Here is a 21,817-nt window from a genome sequence, read left to right as displayed (position 1 = left end):
CCCTGTCTGTCATTGGGCATGTTGCTCCTGCCAACCCCGCCCCCAGCCCATCTTGTCTCCCTTCAGCATGTTTTCAGCCTCAAGCCTTCATACCTGTTCTTTGGGACCCTCAGAGCACAGGCGAGCCACGACTGCACGCGGGCCGCGGCCGTCTACCCGAGTGGGTCTCTCAGGCCTGCACATTTTTTTTCCGAAAAATTAAATAATAATAAACAAGACCTTCCCCTTCCTGGTGCACAGGACCTGCAGGTCCGTGAGGAAGGAGGTCAGCGAGCTCCAAGAAGAGGCGGGGCCTCAGAGTCCGACCAATCAGAGTTCACGGGCGCCCCTGCGTCCTTAGGTTTAACTCCGCCCCCACGCTCCCTGGTAGGGAGGGAGAGCCGAGACGCCCACCCCCGGGGCTTGGAGAGTCTGGGCGTTCCGGGCGCCGGCGGGACGGCTACTAGGGTGCCGCGGCTGCCCTCAGGCCTCCGGCCCTCCCTGGCCAGGACTGCTGGTTTACTTAGAGTATGAGGAAAGTGGAAGTTTGAGGCTCAGGAGAGAAGGCGCCGCTCTGCCTGCCCAGCTCCCTGCACAGTGCAGGCGAGGGCGTGGAGCTAGCTGGTGACTCTCCTCCCCAGGGCGGGCTCCTTGGGGCTGGGCTCCCCATCTCCCCCAATGGGGAGAAGCGCTGTTCACCGGGAAACCCAAGGCCAACTGGACTCTGGCTGCCGCAGCCTGGGTTGGGAAGGCGGTAGCACTAGGCAGATGACACAGCCCTTACCTGCCTCCCCTCCCCCAAGGCCTCTCTAGGCCAGTTGGCACCTGAGACGAAGAGTAGGGCTGCATCAGCCCAACCTCCCTGGGTCAGCCAGTTGCTAGGTTGGAACCACTGAACCTCCAAGCTAAAGAGGAACTCAGCAACGTGAGTTCACCCCCCTCACTTCATAGCTGGGGAAACTGAGGCCGGGGGTGGCCGTGACTCCCCCCAGGTCATGTGGCCAGGGAGCAACACATCTGGAACAAAGGGAGAAAAGGACCACTGCCCTCGCTGCCCTCTATGGTAACTGCTCTAGGGCAGGGCTTCTCAACCTCAGCACAACTGACATTTTGGACCAGATAATTCTTTGTTATGAGGCCTGTCCTGTGCATTGTAGGGTGTTTAACAGCATCCCTGGCCTCTACCCAGTAATACCAGCTCCACCTCCTCCCCTACCCCCCCCCACCCCCGCCACCCCCGCCACCCCCCGTGTGACAACCAAACATATCTCCAGATATGGCCGAGTGTTCCCTGGGAGGGAAATTGCCCTCAGTGCAGAACCCATGCTGCAGATCAGCGGTTCCAACTTCAGGATGTGTTAGAATCACCTGAGAAGCTGTTAAACGATTCAAGGGATCTGGGGTAAGGCCGGAGAATCTAATTTCTAACTAGTTCCCAGGTAATGCTGCTGCTGGTGGTCCGGGGACCACACTTTGAGAACCCTTGCTCTAGACTGGATTATAAACTCTAAGAAGGCTGGCTATCTGTCTTGCTCCCCAAGGTATCCCAGTGAGCACTGAGCCCAGTTCTGGCAGATGCAGGAATCTCACCAACAGCTGTTTAATAAACACTTGGGCCTGACCGAGGTGGGAGGGACTGTGGCCCTTCTGTAGGATCAAGAAGCAAAGAGAAAATGCCATCTCCAAGGTAACAGGTGAGCAGACAATCCCAGAGCCTCTCTCCGCGCACAGACTGGTAAGTTGGTCCCGTGCAGAAAGCTGGATTCCCCAAGCTGCCCTCCCGGTTGTAACCCTCAGGGGGAAGGGTGGACCCATGACTCCGCATCCATGGTGTCCAAGATCCCAGTAGAAATTTGAAGAAAATGCTACAGTTCCAGGGGGCCTGCTGCCCCCCAGCCAGGCCTGTGAAAGTCTCAGCAGCCCAACTCTCACATTTTTCCAACTCTCTTTTCCTGGGGAGGAGAAATTCCATAATCTGTCCTTCGCACAGCCTGCAAGCTACAGGCTAAACTCCTAGTCAGCCCCAGGAGGCACCCCGACTCTGGAGCCTGAAGCCATACAAGGCAGTTTCTCTGTCCCCCACAAACAGACCTCCAAATCCTGGGACAACCCTCCATTTCCCCCATCAGAACCCTGCTCTTCCTTCCTCAGGAGTCAGCAAAATCTCTTGTCCGTGAGCCGCCCTTGCCCCCATGGCAGTGTGTATTTATGCTCGCCCCTGAACTCTCACCCCAGTGGGCTCAAGGTCTGAGGGTAACAGGCATCTTAGGGAGGGCTTCCTCGGACACTGCTGTGAGCACTTTGTATCATCTGACCCATTAATCCTCACAACAGTCCCACTTTACAGATGAGAAAACCAAGGTTGTGTAACTTGTCTGAGATCACAGCCAGTAAAGGGGGTGGGGTTGGAGGGGAAATGTGGCAGGATTCTAATGCAGACAGCCAGACCCACAACCCACCCTTCCCCAGACCACCTCTATTCCTTATGCTTTGTTACTTGGGGAGGATTTTTCTGTACGATGAAACTGTGTGCTTCTCAAAGGCAGGGATTCTGTCCTTTTCAGCCCCAAATCCCCACCATGCCTTGTTTGTAACAGGAGGCCGATAAACCACAGAACTGAATACTGTAATAGCCAAGCCCGTGGTGACAAAGAGAGCGGGGCGGAGGCTCAGGGAGACCACATGGCTCTGCTCAAGGTCACCGGGGGTTATGAGCTAGCTCAGGCCTGCTTGGGGCAGGGGGACTGCTGAGAGCTTGTAAGGAAGCTGGGAGACGCTGCTGTGCTGTCCAAGTCACCTTCCTTGCAGGTGTCTTTCCTATCTTCCCCTGACCCCTCCGCCCCCTCCAGCTAGAATGCGATCTTCTGTTTCTTCGGTCTTCCCCTTGGCTTCACGCACGGGGCTCTGCCCACAGAGGCGCTCAGTGTCAGCGCAGGCACACACTTGAAGCTGCAGGGCTGGGGTTTCAGGCCCACCTCTGGCTGGTGGGCCTCAGTCCTACCACTGGACTCAGGTAAGACGTTGACCTTTAAGATGGAAGGGTATGTGGAGGGTCCCCTCAAAATTGGAACTGAGGTAACAGTGCTAGAGAGAAACTAGGATGAATCAAAATGTAACCGGAGACTTTCATACAGTCACTCTGGAAGACTGTTTGGCAGAATCTACTAAAACTGGGCAGATACAAACGCAATGACTCAGCAATTCATTCCTAGGTATAGATCCAACGAAGATGTGTCCACGTGTTTACCAAAAGTCACAAACGAGAATGTCCGTAACAGCACGATCCAATCCGATCTGTAGAAGCCAAAAACTAGAAACAATCCAGATGTCCTTCCACCACAGATGATGGTCTCTTGACACAAGGGAACACCATACAATGAGAACAGACAATCTGTAACTACACACAGTGACAGGGATCAATCCCACAAACAGTGCTGGGCCAAAGATGCCAGACACAAAAGAGCACACACCGCATGACTCCACTTACATAAAGGACAAAGACAAGCAAAACGAATCTATAGTAAGAGACTTGAGAATAGCGCTTTCCTTTGGTATGGGGGCTGGAGCCCAAGCGCTATTTTTTTTTTTTTAATTTATTTTATTTTATTTATTTATTTATTCTTGGCTGTGTTGGGTCTTCGCTTCTGTGCGAGGGCTTCCTCTAGTTGTGGCAAGCGGGGGCCACTCTTCATCGCGGCGCGCAGGCCTCTCATTATCGCGGCCTCTCTTGTTGCGGAGAACAGGCTCCAGAGGCGCAGGCTCAGTAGCCGCGGCCCACGGGCCCAGTCGCTCCGCGGCATGTGGGATCCTCCCAGACCAGGGCTCGAACCCGTGTGCCCTGCATTGGCAGGCAGATTCTCAACCACTGCGCCACCAGGGAAGCCCCCAAGCGCTATTTTTTAAACTCCCCAGTGAATACAGTGCGCAGACAGGGGACAGGTCCGTATGTAGCCCAGAAAAGAGAGGCCTCACGAGCAAGACTTGGGCATGTGCCTCAACAATGCAGGGGTGCGCTGAGCAGTCACGAGTGTGGGGTGGCCACGGTCACAGGCCTCCCCATAAGCCTGTATGCTGCCCCTCAACTGTGGCCCCCCACCCGGGCTCTGGTTCTCTACTCAGTGAGAACTACTGACTCAGAAGTCAGCCGCAGGTAAGTCTGATTGCTGGAGGAGGGTGGGACATTAGAGGGCAGACCTAGTCACTGGGTCCCCGGGAACAAGGTGTCACCCCGTCCTGCCATACATCAAGGAAATGCAAACACCCTGTGAGTTTGGGGAAGCCTGGTGGCCCACTTGGGTGTTCCCATTTGAACAGCCAGCCTGGCTTTCCTGGAGAACCGCCATTCCATGAGACATCGCCCCACCAACAGCAACTTGGACTACCTTTGATTTTAAGAACCGGGAACGTTTTGGAGTTTACAGTAAAGGATCTTCTAGCTTGCTTCCCTGTTTGAGTAGTTCAAAGCCCAGCTCTGGGCTTCCCTGGTGGCGCAGTGGTTGAGAATCTGCCTGCTAATGCAGGGGACACAGGTTCGAGCCCTGGTCTGGGAAGATCCCACATGCCACAGACCAACTAGGCCCGTGAGCCACAACTACTGAGCCTGCGTGTCTGGAGCCTGTGCTCTGCAACAAGAGAGGCCGCGATAGTGAGAGGCCCGCGCACCGTGATGAAGAGTGGCCCCCACTTGCCACAACTAGAGAAAGCCCTCGCACAGAAACAAAGACCCAACACAGCCAAAAATAAATAATAGATAAATAAATTAAAAAAAAAAAAGAAACACATCTCTACATAGCCATGGATCAAAGAAAAAGTTATGATATGAGAAAATATTAAAAAAAAAAAAAAAAGCCCAGCTCTGCCATTTACCAGCTGAGGGGCTTTGGACAAGTTACCAAACTGCTCTGACCATCTGTGGCCTCCTCTGTAAAATGGGGATAACGCTGACCTCACAGGCTCAAAACAGGTACTCTACCAACGTGTGTTCCTTCCCCTTCCCCCAAAGCCCTTATTACTGTGCAGAATCTTCATGCAGGAAGAGACCCCAGAGGACCCCTATCCCTATTAGATGACTTAGGTATAAGCAGGCTGGGAGCAGGAAAGTGCATGGCGTGGGCATCTGCTGGCCTCCCCATGTGCCCTCACCAAGGACGGACTTGAAGGATAAGGAAAGCACAAGGCCACATACATCTTGGCTACCAGTGTTTTGCAGTACGTGTACCTGGGTAGTCCCCACTCTTCTGAGAAGTTACGTTCTCAGCGTTAGAGAGCAGAATTCTGTTTACTAAGCCTTCCCGTTTCCAAGGAAAGCTATATTTATCTCTTCTGTGTGGTCCGCTCCTGCTGGTGTAGAAAATATTCTATCTACGTCAAAACATCAATATTTAGGAGACACCATGAAAAAATCAGAAGTAATACAATGCAGAACGAGAGTGCCTGCTTTATTATGCTAGCACCTGAAACTGGAGGTTAATTCATCTACTCCAAAAGTTCAGAAAATATATTTTATCTGATTAAGTTGTTGTTTTGTTTTGTTTTGTTTGTAATGCACTTTTCCAGAATACTGGCAAAATACTTTGCTGAGGGAATTGGAGAGCGGGGAGTAGCCTTTCAGAATGAAAGCATTTTTTTCTTGGAGGCACAGTACCCTTCCTTAAAAAATGATTAGTTTGTCTAGTAAGGAAAATGCAGTTTTTGTTGTAAACTAGCCTAAGTTTTTTAAAGACACAGTAACTGGAGGACAGTGGTCATTTAGTTCTAAAATGTTGAGCTTAGAGGTAAATCTGAGCAGCAGTTGACTACTCTGATAAGAAATGGGATTATATGAAGTTTAAGTCAAGTCCCCACATTCTATATTGAAGCTTTGAGCATGCGCTTCTGAAACTTGGGAAAAAATTAGGAATTAGTTCAAGTTGAAGAAGTCAGTTGTGCAATATGGTGACCTTTACCCTTAAAAGATGCAAATAGAGCAATTTATTATTTTACTTTTCTTTTGTCTTTCTGGGTCTTACTCGCAAAGGACAATTTTAAATATAGGAGATCAAGTAAAAGGGGTGCTTAGTTCTCTAGGATTGCTAAAAGGAAACCCAGTCTAATAATTTCACTGAATGTATAGTATTTCTGTTATGCTTGGGGCAAAAACACAAGTTTTAAAGCATACAATTGGGACTTCCCTGGTGGCACAGTGGTTAAGAATCCACCTGCCAATGCAGGGGACATGGGTTCGAGCCCTGGTCCGAGCCTGTGCACCACAACTACTGAGCCTGTGCTGCAGAGCCCATGAGCCACAACTACCGAGCCCACATGCCACAACTACTGAAGCCCACACACCTAGAGCCCGTGCTCCACAACAAGAGAAGCCACCACAGTGAGAAGCCCGCGCACCGCAACGAAGAGTAGCCCCTGCTCGCCGCAATTAGAGAATGCCCGTGTGCAGCAACGAAGACCTAAGGCAGCCAAAAATAATAAATAAATAAATAAATAAATAAATAAATAAATAAATAAATAAAAATACCGATGGAACTAAAAAGAAAAACATACGATTCATTTCTATTTTTTTTCTTTAATTTATTTATCTTATTTTATTTTTGGCTGTGTTGGGTCTTTGTTGCTGTGCATGGGCTTTCTCTAGTTGCGGCGAGCAGGGGCTACTCTTCATTGCGGTGCACGGGCTTCTCACTGCGGTGGCTACTCTTGTTGCAGAGCACGGGTTCTAGGCGCACGGGCTCAATAGCTGTGGCACGTGGGCTCTAGAGCGGAGGCTCAGTAGTTGTGGCGCACGGGCTTAGCTGCTCCGCGGCATGTGGGATCTTCCTGGACCAGGGCTCGAACCTGTGTCCCCTGCATTGGCAGGCAGATTCTTAACCACTGCGCCACCAGGGAAACCCACGATTCACTTTTAGATTGATACTGAAAGTTCAAGTGAAAACTCTTTTCTTGTAATTTGAATATGTAAAGTATCAAGAAGTCATTTTGTTCTTTTAAAGTAAATAAGAGATTTATATTGGTGCTGGAAAAGTAAGTATAAACTTGCTTTTGGATCAAAGGGCAGTTTAGTAGACGCTACCCACGACTATGAGCTGGGGTCTTTGCAGGCACAAGGAAGAAGACACAGTCCTGTACCTGCTGAAGTTCATGCTCTAGTAGGACAGATAAACAGATGAACAAATAACACCTTTCTAATGATAGATACAATATATCTGCACAGATGGAAGAGAAGTGTGCAAAGTTAGAGTGGTAAGTCTGCCACAAAGGTTTCACAGAGGAGGGTGTCACTGAGTAGGGTTTTTAAGGATGAATAGGAGTTTACCAGGCAGAAAATAATGGTGGAATGGGGATAAATCTAGGGAGAAAAGAGAACATGTGCAAAGGCATGGAAGTAAGAAAGTGCATGGTGTAAGCAAAGAAACACAAGAATCTACATCCATGTTCAGTGTAGAGTTGATGATTACAAACTTTGGAGTGCAGTCATTTAATTTCTTTCTATATTAGCTGAAAGGAGTCCCTACCTTATCTCTTTTATGAATTGTTACTTCATCATGTTGAAGCTGACCCAGGAGTTTAACTTAGAAATTGTGTTTGCAATTCAGATAACCCTTCTGTAAATTAGATGCCAAGGAGAGTGAGGAAAGGAAATATACTTGGGAGGTGAGTATTTCATGGTTGCATGAGAAAAAGGTGGCCAGGGCAGGAGATTACTCAAAACCAACATTCCACCCCAGCTGCCCTTAGTGATTGGGCTGCTCTAGCAAATATGCCCTCAGATTGATAGTGTGGCAGACTGCCAGCCATGTTTTCCTCTTTGTTCTCAGCACTGGAATTTTTATTTTAGTTGGAGAAGCGCAGCTAAACACTACATTTCTTGGCCCTCTTTGCAACTCAGTATGACAGGGTGATTAGGTGCTGACAAAGAGCTGGAAGTGTATTTGAGGCAGAGCCATCTGTGACCCAGACAGAACCTTTGTGTGAATTAGGAAAAGGCATCCATTCCTCAAAATACCATCAGAAGATGAACCTAATATACTGCTTTGCCATATGCTAGAAAGCACTTGTAAATAAAATATAAATCCATGTTGATGATATGAATGGTATCCTTGTCCAGTGAACAACCTGCACAAGAGTACATGGGTCCTGCACGTGTGTGGAAGACTATGTAGAGAGCCCTGACTCAGGTGGGAAGCACACCCTTTTGCCCTTCCCCTTTCTTTTCATGCCTCCTGGGACATAGACATGATGGCTGGACTCTGGTAGTCATTTTGGACCATGAAGTGATCTTGAGGATGGAAATCAGAGATGATGGAAGGATCTTGCATTCACCACGAAGCCACCAGCCCAGGCCTGGACTGCTTACTCCCAAACTTCCTTTGTATGACAGGAAAATAAACTTCTATATTGCTTAATCCATTGTTATTTTGAGTTTTCTATTATATAAAGCCTAACATAATCCCAACTAATTGAGAAAGTCAGGGGGGAAAGGAAATATATCAAGTTCCCCCAGGGCACACACTCTTAAGAACAAATGCCCAGTCTTCAAAATTGTCAATGTTCTATTACTGTTCCGTCTCTGGAACATTTATATGATAAATAAACATTTTCCTGATGCCCCAATCACATAAAAGTATGTTCTCAAAAGACAGCAAAGAGGAAACAAACTTTCACTGAATATGTTTTTGCATGTTGAAAAAAAAAAATTTTTTTAACCAAATGCATGTAGTATCTACCCCAAAACAAAATAATTATACATTTTAAAAATATGGACAACCACAAGAGTGAGTCTTCCCTGTGATCCAGCTCCAACAGTGAGTCAGACACCTCGCAGCACCAGAACTGCACAAATGCACTCAGCAGCTGAGGTGTGACCTCCCAGTGGCCAAGAAGCCCTGGAGACAAAGGTGAATCCAGAAACTCAGAAACCCATGGGCATCTGAGGGCCGGGGGCCTGGCGAACATATGAAACAGGGTGAAGAAAGCTGGCTGGGCTGTGGGAGAAACACTGGCTGCCGAAGAACTGGCGTCCAAACGGGGCTGTCCTTTCTGTGCACATGGCTCCCGCTGCCACCTCTGGACAGATGACGGACGTGAGCATCTCTAACCCAGACCTCCTCTGAGCTCCAGACCCAGGCACCCACCTGCCAACTCGATAGTTCCTCAGTGTCTCAAAACCTCCTCCAGTGCATCTGAAGTTGCACTTGTCTCCCTAAACTTTGTCTTCTTCTGGGGTTCCCTCTCCCTGTAGCTGGCAGTAGCCACCTTCCATCTGCCAAGCCAAAAACCCAGGCGATGTCCTTGAAACCCCCCTCCTCCATTTCATCCACATCTAATCTCTCAGCAAGTTCCGGCAGCTCTACTTCCCAAATTATATCCCCAATCCTTCTCCAACACCACCACCACCCCGCCCAGGTGCCCAGGTGCCCGTCTCTCCCTGGACTACAGCCGGTCCGCTCACCCCTGCTCTGCCCCCTCCTATACACTCTGTAGCCACAGAGATCTTTTGGCAATGCAAATCTGGCCCTGTCGCCCCCCTGCTAAAACTCTTAAATAGCTTCCTGCTACTCTGGGGACAAAGCAACAATGGTTAAGGCGACCTTCAAGGCCTGTGTGGTCTGACCTGCCCACACCCCTCCCAGGCTTCAGCCCCGACCCCCTTGTCCTTTCAGGCCTGTGTGCTCACCTGCTCCCTCCTGCTGCAGGGCTTCGCGGAAATGCTGGTTCCCCTCTGTCTGCAATGCTCTTCCCGTCCCTTCTCAGCTCCTTAACTCGTGTTCATCCTACCGATTTCAGATCGTGTCCCTCCTCCAAGCCTATTTCAGCACCACGCACCTCTCCTTCCTACCCCTTGTCACTGTCACGTTTGTCCATGAGGCTGTGTGACTGGTAGGGGTCTCCACACCCCGGAAGGAAGCTCTTTGAGGGTAGACACTAGGGCTGCTTTGGCTCCCCGGGTCCCCAGTGCCTGGCACTTATTGGATGCTCGGTAAATATTTGTTGAAGGGCCTTTTCCCCCCGGCCGGCAGCTCGGAGGCCGCACAATGCTTGGAGTTACTGTAAAAGACGTGAACCAGCGGGAGTTCGTCAGAGCTCTGGCAGTCTTCCTCCAAAAGTCCAGGAATTTGAAAGTCCCTGAATGGGTGGACACTGTCAAGCCGGCCAAGCACAAAGAGCTCACTCCCTACGGTAAGAACTGGTTCTACACATGAGCTGCTTCCACAGCACGGCACCTGTACCTCCGGGGCAGCGCGGGGCGGGGCTCCATGACCAAAATCTATGGTGGGCGTCAGGGAAAGGGTGTCATGCCCAGCCACTTCGGCAGAGGCTCCAAGAGCATGGCCCGTCGGGTTCTCCAAGCCCTGGAGGGGCTGAAAAAGGTGGGAAAGGACCAAGATGGGGGCTACAAACTGACACCTCAGGGACAGAGAGATCTGGACAGAATCGCCGGACAGGTGGCAGCTGCCAACAAGAAGCATTAGAACAAAATAAAGTGCTGTTGGGCTTCCCTGGTGGCGCAGTGGTTGAGAATCTGCCTGCCAATGCAAGGGACATGGGTTCGAGCCCTGGTCTGGGAAGATCCCACATGCCGCGGAGCAACTAGGCCCGTGAGCCACAACTACTGAGCCTGCGCGTCTGGAGCCTGTGCTCCGCAACAAGAGAGGCCACGATAGTGAGAGGCCCGTGCACTGCGATGAAGAGTGGCCCCCGCTCGCCGCAACTAGAGAAAGCCCTCGCACAGAAATGAAGACCCAACACAGCCAAAAATAAATAAATAAATAAATAAATTTATATAAATAAATAAATAAAGTGCTGTTGACAACTTGTGATTAAAAAAAAAATTTGTTGTATGAATGAATTTAAAAGTTCTTTGAATGACAGCGTTGAACATTATCAGACCTTTTGAACAGAAAGATGGCTGAATTCTCCTTGAGGAATTATGGACGACCTACTGCTGAGCCTAGTTTGTAGAGATGGGCCGGTATCCCAGGCGCACTGTAAATGTCAGGGTTTGGGACCTAGAAAGATGACGATCAGCCTCAGGATCCTGCTGAACACAATGGGGGGAGGGGCGGGTCGGCCAGCCTGCCCTCGGAGAGTCTCCTCCCTCGGACCCAGGCAGGTGGTGAGGACCTCACAATCTGAAAATGCTCCCCAAGTCATAGAAAGCTACTAGCTAACTCTAACTCTTACCATGTACCTGGCCTTGGGCTGGATGCCCAAATGTCCTTCAAGAGAAGAGGCCGAGAGGGTGGACACAGACCTGAGCCTGAGGAGAAGGCCCAGCTGTGGCCTGCACGGGGGATTCCTCCCTCCACCCTGTTGTCTGACGTCTTCCTGACAGGGATTCAGACTCAGGAGCGTGATAACCTCGTGTTCCTTCTGGGGAAGTAGTCGGCCAGCGGTCCACAACCGCGGGGCAGAGGGGTACACTGTGTGCCCCCAGACTCCAGGCCAGAGAAAGGTGGGGCTGGGGGTCTGTGTGCTTCCTCAGCCTCGGCCCCTCGCCACCCTACCCAGCCTTGCTGCTCCTTCCTGGGGAGAGGCATATCCAGCAGAAAGGGGAAAACAGATGGCTTCCCTTCCGCTCCAGGTGGGCATGCCAAGGAAGGCCACCCAGACCAGGAACGTCCCTCCGGCAACGTGCACCGAAGGCCGGCAAAGCCTGGGGCTCCCAGGGGCTCCCCAACAGTGATGCCCGAAACTCCCAGGCAAGCTCACTGTAGCGGAGACCGCTCTGGCCCAGGATGGATGGGGGAAAACCCTGGGTGAAGGGCCTCCCCAACTCTGCACAGCCCAGCATGCAACCAGCCTCTCCACCCTCAGGCCTTTCCCGGAACCCCAGTGGCCAGCGGTGCTGGGGTGGACGAGGCCCATGGGCAAGGTCAGCTGGGCTGGACAGATTGGAATGTTCTGCACTTGGGACAAGGGCCATGTTTATCTCCCTGAACGATCTGGAGCCAAGCCCCGGGAGAGCAGCCTGGCAGGAAAAGAAACATGACGTTTGTAGGCAAAAACAAAGGGAGGTAAAAAAGTAAAAACAGTGTGGGGGGCAGCCTTCTTATGGGGAACCCTGTTCTGGGGCCTGAGTGAAGGCACATCACTGTGTGCCCTGGAGGGTCACCCCGCCCCCTGCCCGCATTCCCATGCCCCCAACGAGATAGATAGATAGATAGATAGATGCACACACACACATACACACACCTGTATAGACAGACAGAAAGAATACAATTAATGACTGCTGATCTGATCTGATGAAAATCTTCATGGACTCAGGAGCCAGTTTGGCTGGTGGTCAGGCCCTCAGGGCCTGCTTTGAATCCTGGCCCTATCCCTTACCAGCCATAGCCTAGGTAAACTTAGGCCAGTGCCTTCATTCCTCCAAGCCTCAGTCTCCACACCTGCAAAATGGGTGGAATAAAGTACATCCCTTACTGAATGAACACAGGGAAAGTGGCTGCACAGGGAACAGCTGTCACAGGCATTCACGTTTTGTTTTTAAATCCTGAGGACACTAAAGGTCAGGGAGAGAGACCCACCCTGAAGCTGAGGGAACCTTCCCTGAGGAAGTGTTACCTGAACCAAGAAGGGAAGTTAGGAGCATCCTTGAAAGAGGGAAGGGCAGAGGGTTCCAGGGCGGATAGGATGCCTGAAGGCCAGTGGGGCTGGAAGGCAGAAAGTGAGGGAAGCGCGGCCTAGGATAAGGAGGGGGTTCTGGGCTCTGGGGCCTGAGTGAAGGCAGCCTCAGCACCTGCCTGGAGGGTCTGGATGGGTGAAGGGGGGGAATCATATGGGTGGGCTGGCTGGCCCAGAGCACCTTCACAGAGGGGATGCTGACCTCCACAGATTTTAAATGCCCCTGAGCTGAGGGAGCAGGGGCCACCACAAACTCATTTACACAAGCTGCCATGCAGACTTTTAGTTAAACAACACAAGCGGGGAGCAGACTCTCTCCGCCCTGCAGGGTTCACACACTCATGCTCTGGGAGTTTCACTTGAATCCTTTCCATCTCGCATTCTGTCAAGTTGTCCACTGGTTCTAAATTACCAGAGAAAAAACCCAAGTGGAACACAGTTCACTGCCTATGAGGAAAAAAACATTACCTTCCTGGAATTTCAATACGTGGCATTCTCTATTTGAGGAGAGAAAGACTCCTATTTCAGGAGATAATAGGCGTGGGCCATATAATACACCTATTTGATTTCCTTTCCACCATTAACCACACTCTCTCTCCTCCCTCCCCTCCCCAAGCCTGCTTTTCCTCAGCGATGTGCTCCCGGTCTGGAAGCTTCCTCAATAGTGTGTAACAGGATAGCACTGCGAGCTGGGCCACAGCACCGTCACCTGAGCTGGCTTTATTGTCTGAAACGCACTGAAAGGGTCCCTGTGCTTCACGTACTGCAGCCCTAAGGACTAGGGTCTGAGTTCAGAGGAATATTCTGGGTTGCTGGTGTCTTGGTGGGGTCAGTTTGCTTGTGGAAATGTCTAGGTTGCAAAAAGAAATAAAAAGTCAAAAAAGGCTAAAAATACTTCTGAAGTTCAACCAAAGGTCCAGGGGGCAACTCTGAAATTAAGGTGTTCCATCTTGACAGTATCACTGTGACCCTGAGACCCACCTGTGGGAAGGGGGCACAGAACCGGCCGAGGGCAGGGGGCTGCCTTCCCCCACCCAGTGGCCAGCCTGCCGGCTCTGGCCTCCTCACAGCGACAACTTGGATCACAGGCAGAAAACCTGGAGAGCAGGAAAATACATCCATTTTCTCCCAAAGAGTTGGTAAGAGCGTCAGATTTCCCTGAGCCCTTGGCACTCAGGGGTTAATCACGGAGCTTGGTGCTGGAATCAGTGTTTCTCTTACTTTCCAAAAGGTCCAAGTCTCTCCAGTTCTAATGAGAAGGGTAGTACAATCGGAAAGTCCCACCCAGTATCGCAAAGGTCACTCATGCCACCTGGAAAGCCACGTCCCAGGCTCAGCCGCCGGGGGACACTCTGAGGTGGTGGTCCTCGGGGAAGGGTGTAGGCCCACGCCCAGCCACTGAGAAGCACCACGCGGGTCTCTGACGCGGAGGCACCTGGCCTCCCGCTCCTGGTCATTGGCTTCCTGCAGCCCTCACGGCTCACTGCAGGCCACAGCCTGGCTACAGCCCACCCGATAGGCCCACGGCGGGGCCGCTCAGAACCCTTCCAGAACATGAGGACGCGTCTGGGCAGCACCACCTCCTCTGAGGAAGCCCAAAGAAGCCCTGGACTGGGGCATGGTGGTGGGAAGACTCCATAAGCACATCATCTCCTGTGCTACGATAACCCTAAGAAGTAAGGCGGAGTTGTTTTCTGTTTTAAAGAGATTTAAAAATGAAGCTCCAGGGCTTCCCCGGTGGCGCAGTGGTTGAGAGTCTGCCTGCCAATGCAGGGGACACGGGTTCGAGCCCCGGTCTGGGAAGATCCCACATGCCACGGAGCAGCTGGGCCCGTGAGCCACAATTGCTGAGCCTGCGCGTCTGGAGCCTGTGCTCCGCAACGAGAGAGGCCGCGACAGTGAGAGGCCCGCGCACCGCGATGAAGAGTGGTCCCCACTCGCCGCAACTGGAGAAAGCCCTCGCACAGAAACGAAGACTCAACACAGTCATAAATAAATAAATAAAAGAACGTGAATTTCTTTTTTTTTTTTTTTTTTTTTTTGAAATTCACGGTCTTTTTTTTTTTTATTTATTTATTTATTTATCACTGTGTTGGGTCTTCGTTTCTGTGCGAGGGCTTTTCTCTAGTTGTGGCAAGTGGGGACCACTCTTCATCGCGGTGCGCGGGCCTCTCACCATCGCGGCCTCTCTTGTTGCGGAGCACAGGCTCCAGACGCGCAGGCTCAGTAACTGTGGCTCACGGGCCCAGTTGCTCCGTGGCATGTGGGATCTTCCCAGACCAGGGCTCGAACCCGTGTCCCCTGCATTGGCAGGCAGATTCTCAACCACTGCGCCACCAGGGAAGCCCGAACGTGAATTTCTTTAAAAAAAAAAAAAAAAAAAGAGAGGCCGCGATAGTGAGAGGCCCGTGCACCACGATGAAGGGTGGCCCCACTTGCCACAACTAGAGAAAGCCCTCGCACAGAAGCAAAGACCCAACACAGCCAAAAATAAAAAAATTTTAAAAAATGAAGCTCCAAGAGGCTAAACAGTTTGCCCAAGTTAACCCAGCTTGCAAGTGCCAAGAAGATATTTTAATTCAGTCTGTTTATCAATCTTCCCAAACGCTAAAGGTAGTAAAAACTCCTGCTCCTGACTCGGGACAAGACCCATGGTTCCCATTTGTGAGTTAGCTATAGATTCCTCCAGAAAGTCCTTGAAATCCCCAAATAGAAGAGCATTTTTTTTTTCCTAATGCAAACACTTTCAGTTGAGCCTAACAGGTGTGGCTTTGCAGTAATTGGACCGTGCACTCAAATGGCTCCTCATGAGAACAGCGCCCACTGCCTGACAGCAAAGCCAAGACAAACAATGGGGTCCAGTGGACAGGAAGACTCCACTCCAGGTCCTTGAGCCTGTCTAGAGGAACGTTCACAGGCTAGACTTTAGACAGTGAAAACAGCTGCTCTCTGGTGACAAAGGATGAACTATGACCTCCCTTAGGAAGTAAACATAGAGTCATTCCTCAGTATCCGTGGGGGATTGGTCCCAGCACCCTCCGGATACCAAAATCGGTGGATGCTCAGGTCCCTTATATAAAATGGCAGAGTGCAGTCTGCCCTCCGCATGGCTGGGTTCCACATCCACGGCCTCAAAGCCTAGGGATACGGAGGACCAACTGTAACCTGATGGCAGAAGAGGCTGTTTCAGTTTGAACCTGGTTTGCACAATGGTGCGTTCAGTTAGGCAACCAAGGGCAGGATAGTACCGTTCTCTCCTTGACAAGACAGCGTCCAGCACTCCCTCCTCAGGGAAGGGGGTGGGGGGGGGCTGGATCCTTGGCAAAGCTTTGGTTCCCTCTTGGGGGAACTGCTGGGGTGCCATCTCCCTGCTGCAACCTCCCCACCTGACCGTACAGCCCCTGGAGCCTCTGCTCCTAAACCACTGGGCTCAGGCCAAGAACCACCCACCAGCAGCCCACAGGTGACCCATGCGGCCAGCTGGCCTGGGCAGTGACACTTCTGCCTCAACCCTGGGCCCTCGACCTCTGCCTGGGGTTTTGCCCCCTACACCCTGGCCAGGCCCTTCACTCTATTTGACGCTGCCCACAGCGAACCCGGCGTAGGCTGCAGGACCACCCAGGCCCCATTAAAGCTGACAGCTCCCCACTAACCTCTTTCCTTTTCTAAAGATCCCTTTGGATTCTTAACCACAGAATCATCACATATTAGATCTGTAAGAAGCCTTGCAGATTATATAGCCCAACCTCATTTCATGGATGAGGTCCCCAGAGGGGAACTTACTGGCAGAGCTGGGACACCAGCCAGATATTCTTCCTATGCCAATTCTCTTTCCACATCACTGTATCACCTCTCACAGGAATGAATCACTATGATGGGATGTAGGGTCCTATCAGAGGTGGGTTTTGAGCGTGGGATCCTAGACACCCCTCAAGTCACCACAGGCCTGCTCTATCTGTGTCCACTCCAGCCTGAGTGGGTATGCTCTGGGCTCCTTCTTCGGCAGTAGTGAGCAGCTCACACTGAGCCCTGCCTTATTTTGTAAGCCCAGCTGGGTTCCATGTCTTTGAGTATCTCAGCTCAAGGATGGAGAACTGGAATCTGGGCAGCCCCTGCCTTTCCATGTCTGGGCTAGGCCAGGATGCTGGAAGGAAAGTCAAGGTGCAAGTCAGCAATGACTAAGCCTGGGTATGTTGGGTTATGTCGATAGGAGGGTCACCGTGTATTGATAACAGGGGGGCCCCCTGTGCCCTCCAGCTGGTGCTGGATTTAGACCTCAGACATGAACGAGGACACCACAGGAGGGGGCTGGGGGAGGCACTCCACTTCCTCCAGTGATCCGATGCCCTTTCTCTAAAGGTCCCTCTGTCCAAAGAGGCCCCATTCAGTCTCTTACCATGGACATCCCACTCCCATAAGTCTGTACCAGCCCATGCACTTAAGGGATAACCCGGAGGCAGGTGGGATCACACAGGGAGCATGTGGGTTGGAGCAGGTGGTGTTGAAGTTCACCCTGGCGGCCTTGCTGAGCAGTTATTTCCCATGGAAGACTTTCCTTTCCTGGAACTGGAGGTGGGGGGAGCCTCTTGTTCTCAGGCTGAGCCAGTTAAGTTTATCCAGTAGCTCACTCACACCAAAGCACCCTGGTGGCAGCTTGGCCCACACTCAGCGAACACAGATATAAAGTTCTTCCATGCCAGCCACATGCCTGCCATGGGGCCTTTGCACTTGCTTGACCTGTGCACCATCACTCCAGATAGCAGTCTGCCACCCCCTTACTCCTCAGTATTATTCAAATATCCCCTCTCAGGGGGGCCTTCTTTTACCCGCCCCCCCACTTCTCTTTTCAGTGCTGTATTTTGCTCCCACATCGCTTTCTAACATAGTTTATATTTTACAAATTTATTGTGCGTATCGTCCATCTTTCCCCCAGCAGAACGGTAGACTCCGTGAAGGCATGCTCCCTGCTGAGCCCCCGTGCCGGGGCAGAGCCTGCACACAGTGGTCAGACCGCTCGCACTGCCCACGCCTAGGTGTGGACATGTGGGAAGGAAAAACTGCTTTTTGCTAAATCAGACCTGCTGGGTGGGGCTAGTGAAAGGCTCCTACAACGTCCCCAAGCCCCCACTCCCTGAAGGAAGCAACCACCATACCAGAAGACAATGCTACGTCCCAGAGCGGTACCGCTTCTTGCCAAAGTTTATTTTTAATGCTGAATTCAGAGGAGTCTGCAGAGCGGCACTGAGACAGGCATAAATCCCAATGCTCTCAGCAATTTCCCGCAACAGCTCGTAAATCCGATGTACTGGGTGCTGAGGTGCCGAATGCAGAGGTTTCCCCCCCCCCCCCTCCGCCTACTCCACGGCGGAGCCGGCACCAAGCTGCAGCGCGGGGAGGGGGGCAGGGCAGAGAGAAGGCTGTCTGTGCATCCGGGCGCCAGGGGCCCACCCAGGCTTTGTGGAGCCTGAAGTTTATATAGTGGAGGAGAGTGAAGGGGGTGGGGGACGAAGCTTTAAAAGAAGTCAAAACTAGGATCACAACATCGCTAGAGTCTCTGACCGCGCCTCCACCCCGAAGGCGTCAGAAGGGCCGGGCAAGTGAGGGGCCGGAGGCTTAAGTTCCCCAGCTTCCTGCGGGGAGGGAGGCTAAAGGAATCTCGGGTCTCTGCTGCGCTTACACTGATCACATCCCTGGGCTCCTGCTACATGGTGAACTCTTAACCCCGGGCCCAGGTTTCCTCTCCTGTGCGCTGAGCTGAGCAGGTTGGCCTTCTCTCCCGAGAGAAGAGCAAGGGGAGGGAGAGAAAAACTGGGGCGGCGCACAGAGATGGCGAGAGAGCACGTCTCAGCTAAGAGACTTGAGATCGGTTTTAGTATACCGGTGTCAAACAAGTGCAGCTGCACTGCGTGAGCCAGACGCACCCTGGAAGCAGTACTCCCCAGGAGAGCCAGGCAACGGGGCCCCGCTGCTCTCCCCCGCTGGCCCGAGCCCGCTCGCAGGGCTCACGCGGGCCTCTCCCGCAGTCCGGAGCGCTTGCGGGCCAGAGGGGGCGGGGACCGAGCGGCGCGCTCAGAGCCTAGGTCTGGACGGAGCTGCGGGCTGCGGGGAAGCGGGCGGGAGCGGAGGCCTGTCTGGAAGTCTCCCTGGAGCCCTGGCCGGACGGCGCCGGCCGACAGTGTCCCCCAGCCCGCGGGATCGCGATCCGCCCCTGCACCCTGGGAGCGCGGTCACGGCCGCCCGGGCCCCGGAAACTGCGCACGACGCCCCCGGGCGCTTACGGTCGTCTTCTCCTGGCTCCCGGGCTCGGCGGCAGCAGGTACGCGGTCCCTCCGGCTCTGTATCCCCGGGTTCCCCGGCTCCCTATCCGCGAGTCCCCTGCCAACCCCGCGCTGACCCCGCCCCGGCTCCGCCTCCCAGAGGGGCGGGCCGGGGCCGGGCCCAGGGCGGCGGGGCGACCCGGGTTCAGTCGCGCTCCGCCCCTGTTACCTGAGCGACCCGGGCGAATCTCTGCACCTCCCTAAGCTCCGCCTCTGCTTTGGAAGAGGGCTCTCAAAGTGCTGTCCGCTGACCCGAGGACAGAAACGAAGCCGAAGTGTTTAGTAACTCAGGCAGTAACTTTGTCCACTGAATCAAAAAACAAACAAACCCCAAGGTTGCACGTTGTATGACTTGTTTCATATTTCTAGCCGTTCACTGCTATTGTATTTTACACGTGTATTGGTCCAGGACAGATTGGGAAATTTAAAAACAAACAAATCTGTCTTTCAACACAGAGAGTCTGAGAAGCATTAGTCTGGGTGAAAGTACGACCTATTCAAAGAGGTCTTCATCGCACTCGTAGAGAACGGACGTGAGGGCACGGATGGGGCGAAGGGGAAGCTGGGACGAAGTGAGAGAGTAGCACTGACGTATATACACTACCAAATGTAAAATAGATAGCTAGTGGGAAGGAGCCGCATAGCACAGGGAGATGAGCTCGGTGCTTTGTGAAAACCTAGAGGGTTGGGATAGGGAGGGTGGGCGGGAGGTTCAAGAGGGAGGGGATATGGGGATACATGTATACGTATAGCTGATTCACTTTGTTGTGCAGCAGAAACTAACACAACATTGTAAAGCAATTATACTCCAATAAAGATGTAAAAACAAAAACAAACAAACAAACAAAACCCAAAGAGGTCTTCATGGTGAGGATGAGGTCTACAGCGGGTAGTTCAACCCCTGGAGAGTAGCACTTAATCAATCCACTTCCGTTCAGCAGAAGCTGGGCGCTCAGGCCGGTGGATGCTTGGCTCTTGACTTCTGCAACAACCGTTAATCCCCAGACCTTCATCCTTAGAAAACCTACCCTGTCACCTCTGTCATCGCTCCTCGTCACCACCTCACAACGCCTCCGACACCGCTTTTATGTGCTCACAGATGCAGTTTCAACACCGGGGATCCTCAAGATCACAGCCGGCAGACCAGAACCAGGGCCTGTTACAGGGATATTAAGCTTCTGACTGTCACCCTGCATACAACTTCAGGATAAAGTTCACCCCCTTGGCCTCCAAACTTACTGCTCACCCTGGCCCAAGAACTCTCCATTTCAATGAAGAGAGGCTGTTCTTGGCTAACACACTCAATTCAATCACATCTCCAAACTTTGCTCGTGCAGCATGCCTGGAAAGGATGCTCTCCTGCGTCCAAACATGAAATCCTACTGTTCTTGAATTCCACACCCTCCTACAAAAGCCTTCTCTCATCCCTGCAGTCTCTGGCATCTCTGTGCTCCTTGAAAACGTGCAGCCTGTGAGATCCCTCCATCCCTCCCCCACATCTTTCAGACAGAAGCTGTTCTGCCTCTGGCCATTTTACCAAGGGACTCAAATTTGTTACTCTTCAAACTGCAGTGATGATGAAAACATTCTAAAATTAGATATTGAGGATGGTGTATCACCATAACTCTGTTAATATACTAAAAACTACTGAATTGTACACTTTATTTTTTTATATAAATTTTAAAATTTATTTTTGGCTGCGTTGGGTCTTCGTTGCTGCGCGCGGGCTTTTTCTAGTTGCGGAGAGCGGGGGCTACTCTTCCTTGCGGGGCGCGGGCTTCTCCTTGCGGTGGCTTCTCTTGTTGCGGAGCACGGGCTCTAGGTGGGCGGACTTCAGTAGTTGTGGCTCGCGGGCTCATGGGCTCATGGGCTTAGTTGCTCCGTGGCATGTGGGATCTTCCCGGGCTCGAACCCGTGTCCCCTGCATTGCCAGGCAGATTCTTAACCACAGCGCCACCGGGTAAGCCCTGAACTGTTCACTTTAAAAGGATGAATTTTATGGTATGTGAATTATATCTCAAGAAAACTGTTATTTTTATATTAAAAAACTGCACTGAGGTTGTAACCTCACTCCTCACTCCTGTATCCTAATATCCTCCTCCTTGGTTCGATATTCATCCAGTGTTAGACTATGAAATCCAGGACAGTGCAAGATATTTCAAAGTACAGTCTATATATACACAGTCAGTAAATAAATAAAACACTGAGTCCAACTCAGCAGGGCAAAATTTAGACAATCAGATTTCAGCTTTTGGTCAAAAGGTGTTGAAAGGTTTATGGAGTGAAAGAATGGGTATAAAGTGATCTCTAGAATAAACTATGTATTTTTAAAAAGTCAGAACAAAGGCTGTTCTTCTGTACAGACTTCTGGACAGTTTCCAGGTACATCAGGGAGAATGAAGAATAATGTGTTGGGGGGAACAATCTTGGCTAAAAATTGTAGATCAATTCCTGATTCACTGGAAGGAAACAACATCTTTTATGCCAAAAATGCATAATATGAATCTAATCATGAGGAAACATCAGGAAAAAAAAAAACCCAAAACCCAGATTAAGTAACATTCTACAAAATAACTGGCCTGTACTTTTCAAAGATGTCAATGTCAGAAAAGTCAATGTCATGAAAGGAAAGGAAAGGCAGATAAAAACGTTCATGATGAAAGGAGACTAAAGAGTCATAAAAACAAATCGCGACGCTCTATCCTAGACTGGATCCTGGACCAGAAACCATTTCTATGAAGAATATTATTGGGACTACTGGGGACATTTGAAGAAAGTCTATAAATTAAATAATAGTATTATATTAATGTTAAATATCTTGATTTTGAGAATGAATTCTTTCTAAGTGAATATCCTTGATCTCAGAAAATACACACTGAATTATTTGAGTCATGGCTGAAATG

At 51.4% G+C, this 21,817-nt stretch overlaps 1 protein-coding gene and 1 pseudogene across 2 annotated transcripts in view; one reads left to right on the top strand and one right to left on the bottom strand.

The window, feature by feature from the left end:
- Positions 1 to 18,983, bottom strand: part of EPHX1 (epoxide hydrolase 1) — a 42,411-nt gene extending 23,428 nt beyond the window's left edge. For both annotated transcript variants that reach the window (XM_057545992.1, XM_057545995.1), the window contains exon 1: positions 18,876 to 18,983. The gene's annotated coding sequence lies outside the window, so the exon portion shown is untranslated. The remainder of the gene's footprint in view (positions 1 to 18,875) is intronic.
- On the top strand, positions 10,005 to 10,442 carry LOC103003517 (40S ribosomal protein S19-like; annotated as a pseudogene).
- Positions 18,984 to 21,817: the final 2,834 nt, after the last annotated feature.

The sequence above is a fragment of the Balaenoptera acutorostrata genome, chromosome 1 (assembly GCF_949987535.1).
Source record: "Balaenoptera acutorostrata chromosome 1, mBalAcu1.1, whole genome shotgun sequence".
Lineage (NCBI taxonomy): Eukaryota > Metazoa > Chordata > Mammalia > Artiodactyla > Balaenopteridae > Balaenoptera > Balaenoptera acutorostrata.
This window is presented reverse-complemented; position numbering and strand designations above follow the sequence as displayed.